This window comes from Arachis ipaensis, chromosome B2 (genome assembly GCF_059453495.1).
Source record: "Arachis ipaensis isolate K30076 ecotype BB chromosome B2, ASM5945349v1, whole genome shotgun sequence".
In the NCBI taxonomy this organism is placed as follows: domain Eukaryota; kingdom Viridiplantae; phylum Streptophyta; class Magnoliopsida; order Fabales; family Fabaceae; genus Arachis; species Arachis ipaensis.
The window spans coordinates 63,846,124-63,857,667 of record NC_142437.1 but is presented as its reverse complement, the minus strand read 5'-3'; the positions used below and the strand labels follow the sequence as shown (position 1 = coordinate 63,857,667).

Genomic DNA, 11,544 nt, shown 5'->3' with positions numbered 1-11,544 from the left:
CAAGTTTCCATGCATCACTCATCTTGAAATTGCCACCAACGCTTGGACTTCCAATAAGCTCTATCAATTCCAAGTAAATTCCCCAAGCCTTGATGGGGTTCTTCACAAGCTTTGAGCTCCCAAAGTTGATCCTCTTCTATGCTGGGATCCTAAATCTTGTTGCCACACCCGTCTTCAAGTTGATCATCATGATTCCATCTGGGTGGTTCAGCCTTGGAATTCTCATTTAAGTGCCTAAACATCCTCCTAGACCCAGTCAATTGAGGATTATACCAACCCTTGTAATTAGGCCTTGAGCTTCCAACCATAACGAACCTAGAATGGTGTTGCCAACCACTGACCATCTCCCTTTTACTCTTAAAACCGCAGATAGCTCTAAGTTGTCCATCCGTTTCAAGCAGACCATATTCAAGTGGGAAGGTACAGTTGAAGGATAAGAATTTTACCCACTTGAATGTTGTGTTAGATGGTAATGGCTTGGGGGAAGGTATCTCCAGTGGTAGCCTTGCCAATGTATGCTTCACTTTCTTGGGCTCCTCTTTGATGGTCTCCACCTCTTGACAAGCTTCTGTAACATTAACCTCTTCCTCTAGTTCAATGGGAGAGGGTTCAATTATAGGTAGAAACTCATTAAATATTGAATCTGTCTCATGATCAACTGCTTCCAAATCTTCAACCATGATATGCCTTGGAGGTTGTACACCCTCCTCAACATCAAATTCAACCGTCTTGGAAGGAGGCTCTATGACTTAAGGTTCCCATTGAGGTTCCGCATCTCCTAAATCTTCAACCACTTCTTCTTCTTCTTTAGTAATTTCGGCTTTCTCCACTTGCACTAGTACAAAATCTGGCTCCTCCTTGATAACTTCCACCTCTTGACAACTTTCTTCAAGGGTCTCTCCTACCTCTACCTTTCGGGCCTCCTCTTGCTTCTTTTGAAGTATGAATTCGTGAAACCGATCCATTACGTCCCTAAGACGATCCCTTCTCTATTGTTCCATGTCACTAGCATAATTGGGATCGTGTTGCTCTTGGATTGATAGATGTGGGTGCTCTTCCATAGAGGGTGGTGATGGGATGGAGAGAACATTATGTGGTTGAGAAGGAAGTGCACCAGAGCTTGAGGGTTGAATATTGGGACTAAAGGATGATTCTACACGAGATATAAGAGCTTGGACAGAAGAGGTGAGACCGGTGAGAGCAGAGGTAAGTGTGGTCTGAAGCTCCTGTTGCCCTTGGCGAAAAACACTAAATGTATCATTTACGGGAGCTTGGGGTGGATAGGAGGGTTCATTTTTTGGGAGAAAAGGCTCATAATGGGAAGGTGGTTCTTCTTGATAAGGATATGGAGACTGTGAATATTGAGGTGGTGGTTCTTGGTATGGTTCATATGGTTCGTATGGTGGTTGGTGTGGTGGATAAGGGTTAGGGTCATATGGAGGTGAATGGTGGAAAGGGGCTTGTGAGTATGGTGGTTCGAAGCTATGTTGAGGAGGGGGTTCATAGGCATTTGTGGGGCTTGTTGGTAACTACAAGGGGTCCACCATATCCATTGTCTTGGTACATACCTTGGAATGGCTCTTGCTCATAGTAAGTTGGAGGAGGTTGTTGCCAAGAGGGTTGATCAAATCTTTGTGGCTCCTCCCATCTTTGATTGTCCCATCATTGATCCAAGCTTCCATTGTAATCTCCTCTTCCTGCAACTTGATTGTAACCAAACTCATAGGCAAAGGGGTGAGAATTCATAGTAGTAAGAGAAATAAAAACTAATAAAAATTAATGAAAATAAACTCCTAAAACTAGAAACACTAAGAAGAAACGAAAAAGCGAAATTATTTACAATAACCAATAATAAGGCACACAATTGTAATTTCCCGACAACGGCGCCATTTTGACGTCGCAGAAATTAGCCGATTAAGAATTTCTAATAAGAATAGCGTTGCAAGTACAGTTCTTAACTGACAAAAATCCGCTTATCAATTTAAAAAGGGTTGTCACAAAATTAGAATAAAAATACTAGGAGTATGAATCCCAGGTCGTCTCCCAACGAGTTGACAAAAGAGTGCTATTTTATTAGTCAGGAGTTTTTCGAGAAATTTTAAGAGTTGGAGAACAGAAATTTAAATAATTGTAAATTAAAGCAATGAAACTTAGCGAGAGAATTTATATAATCAAATAAAAGCCTTGACCGGGGTTAGATTAATTGGAAGTTCTATCCTTGTTGGATTTTTCCAAGTGGAATAGCAAGAGGTTGTTGTTTTCACTTAGTTAACCCTTACTAAATAAAGGAAAGTCAAGTGATTGAGCTAACTCTTATTCGCAAGTCCTAATCCTCTCCCTTGGGAAGGATTAGCGTTAGTAAATAGAGAGCTAGCCAACAACTTCCAATTGAACTAATCACTTGAGTATTCCAACTCAAGGGTCTCCTCTTAATCAACTCCCAAGTCAAGTTGGGAGTCTACTCCATTGACATGAATGTAACTTTCATAAATGATAAAAAGGAATAAGAAGAAGACATGATGAAATAAATAAAATAATAACTGAGAATTAATTAAAGGTAAAAATAGTTCTTTGCATTAATAAATCCCAAAATGCAACATCCTTATCTGAACAGGGTTAATGGGCAATTAAAAGAGGAAAGGAATAAGAAAACGAACTAGAATAATAGCAACTTCAACGGATGTAGTGACTCTTCTCAATATCCAAAGTAAAAACATCAAAGGCATAAAAACTGGAAACCTATGAATGTGAAGAAAACCTAGAGGAGGAATGATTTATCTCTAAGATTCTAATCTAAAAATTAAAAACTACGCGAATGAGAATGTGTTGAGTCTCTGCTTGTCCCCTGGCTCTAGTCTGTGTTTCTGGGCCAAAAACTGGGTCGTTGTAGTATAGTGGTAAGTATTCCCGCCTGTTACGCAGGTGACCCGCGTACGCGTCCCCGGCAACGGTGCCATTTTGTCGAATGGTTTTTGCTAGTAACGAATTTCACAAATAAATCCTCGTTGCTAGTATAGTTTCTAAACCAACAAAGAATCCTTTCATACAAAAACTTGTCACTAAAACAAACCCAATAAAATTAAGCCGAAGTATTTAAACCTCGGGTCATCTCTCAAGGAATTGCAGGGAGGTGTGGTTATTATTAGTTATGGAAAAGTATCTTTTTGGGTTTTTGAATAAGGAACAAGAAAAGTAAATTGCAAGAAGGTAAATTAACAACTAGAAAAGCTCTTGGCAAGGTATAAAAACTAGACGTCCTATCCTAGTTATCCTTATCAATTGCGATGAGAATTGTTCATTGCTCCCACTTAGTTAACCTCTAACTTTGGAAGAAAGTCAAGTGGACTAATCAATTTGATTTCTCAAGTCCTAGTCAACTCCTAAGGAAAGACTAGCTTTAGAGGGGTCCAAATCAACCAGCAACTTTCAATTATCAATCAACAAAGGAGTTTGATAACTCAAGTGTCTCCAATTAATCAACCAAAGCCAAGAATATACAAATCTAACTTAAAATCCTCCCAAGCATTTTATCAAAAACTTGGAAGGCATAACATAAAAACATAGAAAATTAATAGGGAATGTAAAACCCAAACAACCAAGTGAAAGCATCAATAACATAAAACAATCATAAATCTGAAATACGTCGAATTGCATTAAATAGAAAATCAAGTCTAACATTAGAAATCATAAATTCAATTGGAAAGATAAATAAACTAGAATTCTAAGACAATTAAAAGTAGAAGAGAAACTAAATTAAAGGAACATTGAACTTGGAATTGAGAAGAAATAAACCTAAAACTAAGAGAAATCCTAAAACCTAGAGAGAGGAGATAGCCTATTTCTCTAGAAAACTACATCTAAGACCTAGATTGTGTATGATTGATGTGTGAAAACGTCCTTTGTGTTTCCCTCATTCTCCAGCTTCTATTCTGTGTTTTTTGGGTTTGGACTGAGCCAAAAGGAGCCCAGAAATCGCCCCTATCGCTTTCTACAAGTTTTTGCACGTGGCGCATGTCACGCGTATGCGTCAGTCACGTGTACGCATCACTCGTCTTCTGCGCTAGGCACGCGTACACGTCACCCATGCGTGCGTGTCGCTGCAAGCTTCTCCAAAATGCAGTTTTCGCACTCCTTCCACTTTTGCATGTTTCCTTTCCATCCTCTAAGCCATTCCTGCCCTGTAAACCCTGAAATCACTTAACACACATATCACGGCATCGAATGGTAATAAGAGGGGATTAAACATAGCAAATTTAAGGCCAAAGAAGCATGTTTTCAACCATAGAACAGAATTGGGAAGGAATTGTAAAATCATGCAAATTGTATGAATAAGTGTGCAAAGACTTGATAAAAAGCACTCAAATAAGCACAAGATATACCATAAAATAGTGGTTTATCAGTATGTGAGCTTTGTGAAATAGAGGCTTCAATCATTTATATGCATGCATACACCAAACAATGGAAATATAGAATCAAGCAAGACAAAGATCAAAATCTTAGAGAGAACAACACACACCAAAACAAGATATATTTGTTGATAAGATGCAACCAATCAATTAGGCTCAAAACTCACAATATTGTGTGTTCTTAGCTCAAAAACCAGGTTCCAAAATAAATTGTTCTTTGAGTTGCTCTCTTTGTAGACGGCTTTTGGAGGTCTCTCCTTTCCTTTTTAGTGGCCATCCTAAAAAAGGGGGGAGGAGGGAAGAGAAAAATATTAAGCTCAGAGAGACAACAACCGGAATGAATACCATGCAAGTGAGGATTAAAGCCACAAAGAAGTAAAGTGTCCTGAAGACATGACAGCTGCAACATGTAAGCAAGACAATCAATATAATCATGGAGGCATATCGCTAACATGAGATGCAAGAGTGAGAGAGGCATGCAAGTATGAAGCATGAGAAGAATAAACTCAAGCATCAATAACAACAATGATAAGCATATGCAAGAAAGATGGGGGTCATAGAAAAACCTTTTGCTCAACTAACTCCAAGACAATGAAGTCTATAATTGGAAGAATATGGGGTTAGAGAGTATTGAACCACTCATTCCTACATGATGCTACAAGCATGGAAAACCATTAACCATGAGCAATTGATGATGAAAAATAATGGAAAAGATGCTCAATGCTCATGTAACACAAGCGTTGTGAAAAAGAGGCACTAAGTTGAAAGAAAAAAGGTCAATAACGAACAAAGATGTCATTGGCTCTTTTTCACAAGCACTTGCTAAGCAAGGTGTAAATAACAAGCAAGTTTGATGAGTTCAAGGGGGATATGCCCCCAAAATAGAATATTATTTACCATAGCACAAACAAGCTAAGAGATATGAAGAAATTCACCAATTCAAAAGTAAATAAGATTCAACACCCATACAAGGAAATAAAAGGAAAGAAAAGAAACAAGAGTAAACAAACAAACAAACAAACAAACAACAAAGTTAAAATGCAATCAAGAGCAAAGTGAGTAAAGTAATTAAATGCAATAGTAAAGAAAAATTTTAAAAAGAAACAAAAGAACAAGAAGAGAAATGAAACCTAGAAAAGAGGAAGAAAGCGAGGTTGAGTATAAGTGAGAAAAGGAGAAGAAAAAGATAAGAGAAAAAATGTGGACCGCTGGAGGTGGTGGTCGCCGATGGTTGAAGTCGCTGGTGGTGGTGGGCAGAGAAGAGGTGGTAGGAAGAAAGAAGAAGAAAGAAGAAAGGAAGAAGGAGTAAAAGAAAGAAATGGGAAGAGAAAGAGAGAACAGGGCAGCGTGCCCTGCCAATTGCGTCAGGCAAGTGACGCGTGCGCTTCACCCACGCGTACGCGTGGGCAGCGGAAAATGACGAGTGACGCGTAAGCGTTGTCCATGCCTACGCGTGAAGAGTAGAGAGGGAAGGGACGCATATGCGTCAGCTGACGCACACGCGTGGGGTGAGATTGTGCTCTGCACCCAGAGGCGGCACAAAATTCGCACAACTCTCTGGATTTTGTAGGCGAATGTGCCAAAGGAACAAGTAAAGGTGGTCTTTTCCTGATCCTCAGGAGCAATATGTATATAGAAGTAGGTAGTAAAACCATCAAGAAAGCAATAATGAGATTTACCTGCAAGTCGGTCCAACATCTAGTCAATGAATGGAAAGGGGTAATGGTATTTCCTTGTTGCGGCATTCAGCTTCCTATAATCAATGCATACGCGCCAAGCATTTTGCACTCTTGTGGTGACCACTTCACCATCATCCTTCTTGATAGCAGTGATTCCTGATTTCTTTGGAACAACTTGAACTGGGCTCACCCACTCACTGTTAGAAATTAGGTATATAATACCCGCATCAAGTAGCCTTGTGACTTCCTTTTTTACCACATCAAGAATAGTGGGGTTGAGCCTTCTTTGGGGTTGTCTAACCGGCCGAGCTCCCTCTTGGAGAAAGATGCGATGCATACACATACGTGGGTCAATTTCTACAATGTCGGCCAAGCTCCAACCGATTGCTTTCTTGTGCTTCCTTAGGACCTCTAGGAGCTTCTCCTCTTCTTGGCTAGAAAGCTCACTAGCAATAATGACCGAAAACCTTTTGTTGTCCTCAAGGAATGCATACTTCAAGTGAGAAGGTAGAGGCTTTAATTCACTTTTCGCTTCAAGTTGAGGTTCTTTTTCACCAAGATCATGAAGCTCATTCTCATTAACTTTCTCTTGTTCATCCTCATGTTTATCCTTCTCTTCAACAGCAGGATAGTACAACTTGTTGTGATCTTCTCTTTCTATCTCTGCTACTACCACATCAATCACATCACATCAGAGAACGGAGTGCTCTTCGGGTGGGTGTCTCATGGCCTCTTCTAAATTAAACTTGATGGTCTTGTCATCTACCTCAAAGGAGTATGTGCTGGTAAAGGCATCCAATTTAAATTTAGAGGTCTTCAAGAAAGGTCTACCAAGCAAAACGGAGGAAGAACTTCCATTATCCGTCGGAGGCATTTCATGGATAGAGAAATCAACCGGAAACACTAAATCCTTGATTGTCACAAGCACATCTTCTGCTATCCCTACTACGGTGATCACATTCTTGTCGGCTAAGACAAATTTGGCGGCCAACCTTTTAATTGGAGCTAAATTTAACCTTGCAAATATAGAAAGTGGCATGATACTTACACAAGCCCCTAAATCGCACATGCAATCATAAAATGCAACTCTACCAATCCAATAAGACACTAAACAAGGTACGAGGTCACTACACTTTTCCAGAATAGACTTCATCAATGAAGAAATAGAACTACTGATGAGCGGATAATTTATACGCTTTTTGGCATTATTTTTAGTATGTTTTTAGTATATTTTAGTTAGTTTTTATTATATTTTTATTAGTTTTTAAATAAAAATCACATTTCTAGACTTTACTATGAGTTTGTGTATTTTTCTGTGATTTCAGGTATTTTCTGGCTGAAATTGAGGGACCTGAGCAAAAATCTGATTCAGAGGCTGAAAAAGGACTGCAGATGCTGTTGGATTCTTACCTCCCTGCACTAGAAGTGGATTTTCTGGAGCTACAGAAGCCTATTTGGCTTGCTCTAAATTGCGTTGGAAAGTAGACATCCTGGGCTTTCCAGCAATATATAATAGTTTATACTTTGTCCAAGATTTGATGGCCCAAACCGGCGTTCCAAGTCAGCTTAAGAATTCTGGCATCAAAACGCCAGAACTGGCACAAAAGCTGGAGTTAAACGCCCAAACTGGCACAAAAGCTGGCGTTTAACTCCAAGAAAAGTCTCTACACATGAAAGCTTCAATGCTCAGCCCAAGCACACACCAAGTGGGCCCGGAAAGGAGTATGAATGATGGGAAGAAGGCAATAGGAAAGCAGAGGTTCAGGAGGAAAAAAGCATCTTCATACGCTTATCTGAAATTCCTACCAATGAATTACATAAGTATCTCTATAACCATTTGAATCTGCCTGACTGAGATTTACAAGATGACCATAGCTTGCTTCAAGCCGACAGTCTCCGTGGGATCGACCCTTACTCACGTAAGGTATTACTTGGACGACCCAGTGCACTTGTTGGTTAGTTGTGCGGAATTGTGACAAAGTGTGATTCACGTTTGAGAGCTCCAAATCTTTGGTGCCATTGTTGATGATCACAATTTCGTGCACCAAGTTTTTGGGGCCGTTGCCGGGGATTGTTCGAGTTTGGACAACTGACGGTTCATCTTGTTGCTTAGATTAGGTACTTTTCTTTTTATTTTTCAGAATTTTTAAGAATGAATTCTAGAGTTTCAAGGTGATGTTCTTATCATCACAAAAGCTGATTGATTCTCATCAATTTAGCTGCTGAATGTAATGTCCTGCTGAAGCTTGGCTAGCCATGTCTAATCTTTTTAGACTGAAGCTTTAGACTAACATTGCATGATTCCTGGAATTCTTATTAAAAGTTTTGAATCTTTTTATTCTCTTTTCCATATAATTTTCGAAAAATCAAAAAAAAATTTATAAAATCATAAAATCAAAAATATTTTTATGTCTCTTGTTTGAGTCTAGTGTCTAATTTTTAAGTTTGATGTCAATTGCATGTCTTTCTTCTTCTTGCATTTTTTCGAATATATGTAATATGTTCTTCATTGATCTTCAAGTTGTTCTTGATGATTTCCTAGCTCTGATCTTTAAATTCTCTTGTTTTGTGTGTTTTGTTGTTTCTTACATGCATTTTCAAATTGTTATAGTCCTTAGTATACAAACTTCTAAGTTTGGTGTCTTGCATGCATTGTTTATTTGATCTTAGTTGCATTTTTTATTGATTTTCATCATTAAAAATCCAAAAATATTTTTAAAATTGTGCCTTTTCAAGTCAATAATACAGAGAATTGAAGATTCAGAACATTCAACAGAGGAATTAAACAGAAAAAGCTAGGCATTCAAAACGCCCAGTGAAGAAGGAAAACTGGCATTTAAATGCCTGCCAAGGTACCTGGCTAGGCGTTTAACGCCCAAAAAGGTAGCATTTTGGGCGTTAAACGCTAGAATGGATGCCATTCTGGGCGTTTAACGCCAGGATGACACTAGAGGGAAGATTTTGTTTTTAATCCAATTTTTTTCAAATCTTCATAATTTTTCAAAATCAAATATTTTTCAAATCATATATTTTCAATCATATCTCTTCAAAATCAATTTCTTTCTAATTTTTTTTTATTTTTTTACTATTTTTGAAAATCCTTGCTACAATTAGTAATTTAATTCAAAATTTTCAAGTTGTTACTTGCCTATTAAGGAAGGATCAAATTTTAAATTCTAGAATCATATCTTCTAATTTCTTGTTAGTGAAGTAATCAACTTTAATTTTAAAACCTTCTTTTTAAAAATTGATTTTCAATCATATCTTCTCAATCATATCTTTTCAATCACATCTTTTTCAAAAATTAATTTTCAATCATATCTTTTTGATTTCTAATTTCAAAATCTTTTTCAAAATCACTTAATTTCTTTCCCAATATTAATTTTCGAAAATCTCAATCAAATTTTCAAATTTATTTTTATTATTTTAAAAATCTTTTACTTTAATTTCAAAAATTCTTTCCCTCTTCTCACATCCTTCTATTTAAGGGACTAACACTCCTTCTCAAGGTGCAATTCGAACTCTATCCTTCTTGATAAGTTCGAATTCTCTTCTATCTACCTTCTCCTTCTATTCTTCTTTTCCTCTGACACCTCAAGGAATCTCTATACTGTAACATAGATGATTCCATACTTTCTTGTTCTCTTCTCTTTTATATGAGCAAGAGCAAACACAAAGGCATCCTTGTTAAAGCTGATCCTGAACCTGAAAGGACCTTGAAGAGAAAGCTAAGAGAAGCTAAAGCACAACTCTCTCTAGAGGGCCTAACAGAGCTCTTCAAGGAGGAAAAAGCCATGGCAGCCGAAAACAATAATGCCAACAATGCAAGGAAGGTGCTTGGTGACTTTACTGCACCTACTCCCGACTTTTATGGGAGAAGCATCTCAATCCCTGCCATTGGAGCAAACAACTTTGAGCTTAAGCCTTAATTAGTTTCTCTAATGCAACAGAATTACAAGTTTCAAGGACTTCCATTGGAAGATCCTCATCAGTTCTTAGTTGAATTCTTGCAAATCTGTGACACTGTCAAGTCCAATGGGGTTGACCCTGAAGTCTACAGACTTATGCTCTTCCCTTTTGCTGTAAGAGACAGAGCTAGGACATGGTTGGATTCATAACCCAAAGAAAGCCTGAACTCTTGGGAAAAGCTAGTCAATGCCTTCTTGGCAAAGTTCTTTCCACCTCAAAAATTGAGCAAGCTTAGAATGGAAGTCCAAACCTTCAGACAGAAGGAAGGAGAATCCCTCTATGAAGCTTGGGAAAGATACAAGCAATTGATCAGAAGGTGTCCTTCTGACATGCTTTCAGAATGGAGCATCATAGGTATCTTCTATGATGGTCTGTCTGAACTGTCCAAGATGTCATTGGATAGCTCTGCTGGAGGATCTCTTCATCTGAAGAAGACGCCTGCAGAAGCTCAGGAACTCATTGAGATGGTTGCAAATAACCAATTCATGTACACTTCTGAAAGGAATCCTGTGAATAATGGGACAAATCAGAAGAAAGGAGTTATTGAGATTGATACTCTGAATGCCATGCTGGCTCAAAATAAAATATTGACTCAGCAAGTCAATATGATTTCTCAGAGTCTGTCTGGAATGCAAGCTACACCAGGCAGTACTAAGGAAGCTTCCCCTGAAGAAGAAGCTTATGATCTTGAGAACCCAGCAATGAAAGAGGTGAATTACATGGGAGAACCCTATGGAAACACCTATAATCCTTCATGGAGAAATCATCCAAATCTCTCATGGAAGGACCAACAGAGGCCTCAACAAGGCTTCAATAACAATAATGGTGGAAGAAACAAGTTTAGCAATAGCAAGCCTTTTCCATCATCTTCTCAGCAACAGATAGAAGATTCTAAGCAGAGCCACTCTGACTAAGCAACCATAGTCTCTGATCTAATTAAAACCACTCAAAGTTTCATGACTGAAACAAGGTCCTCCATTAGAAATTTGGAGGCACAAGTGGGTCAGCTGAGTAAGCAAGTTACTGAACTCCCTCCTAGTACTCTCCCAAGCAATACAGAAGAGAATTCAAAGAGAGAGTGCAAGGGCATAAACACGTCTCACATGGCCGAACCTGGAGAGGTGGAAGAGGCAGTGATCTCCACTGAGGAAGGCCTCAATGGACGTCCACTGGCCTCCAAGGAATTCCCTGATGAGAAACCATGGGAATCTGAGGCTTAGACAGAGACCATAGAGATTCCATTGAATTTACTCCTGCCATTCATGAGCTCTGATGAGTATTCTTCCTCTGAAGAGGATGAAGATGTTACTGAAGAGCAAGTTGCTAAGTACCTTAGAGCAATCATGAAGCTAAACGCCAAGTTATTTGGTAATGAGACTTGGGAGAATGAACCTCCATTGCTCACTAAAGAACTGGATGACTTGACTAGGCAGAAATTACCTCTGAAGAGACAAGATCCTGGGAAGTTCTCAATACCTTGTACCATAGGC

At 38.7% G+C, this 11,544-nt stretch overlaps 1 non-coding gene across 1 annotated transcript; it reads right to left on the bottom strand.

The window, feature by feature from the left end:
* Positions 1–10,281: 10,281 nt before the first annotated feature.
* Positions 10,282–10,389, bottom strand: LOC148574146 (small nucleolar RNA R71). Its single transcript, XR_015905996.1, has one exon. It is a non-coding gene; the product is annotated as a small nucleolar RNA R71 (small nucleolar RNA).
* Positions 10,390–11,544: the final 1,155 nt, after the last annotated feature.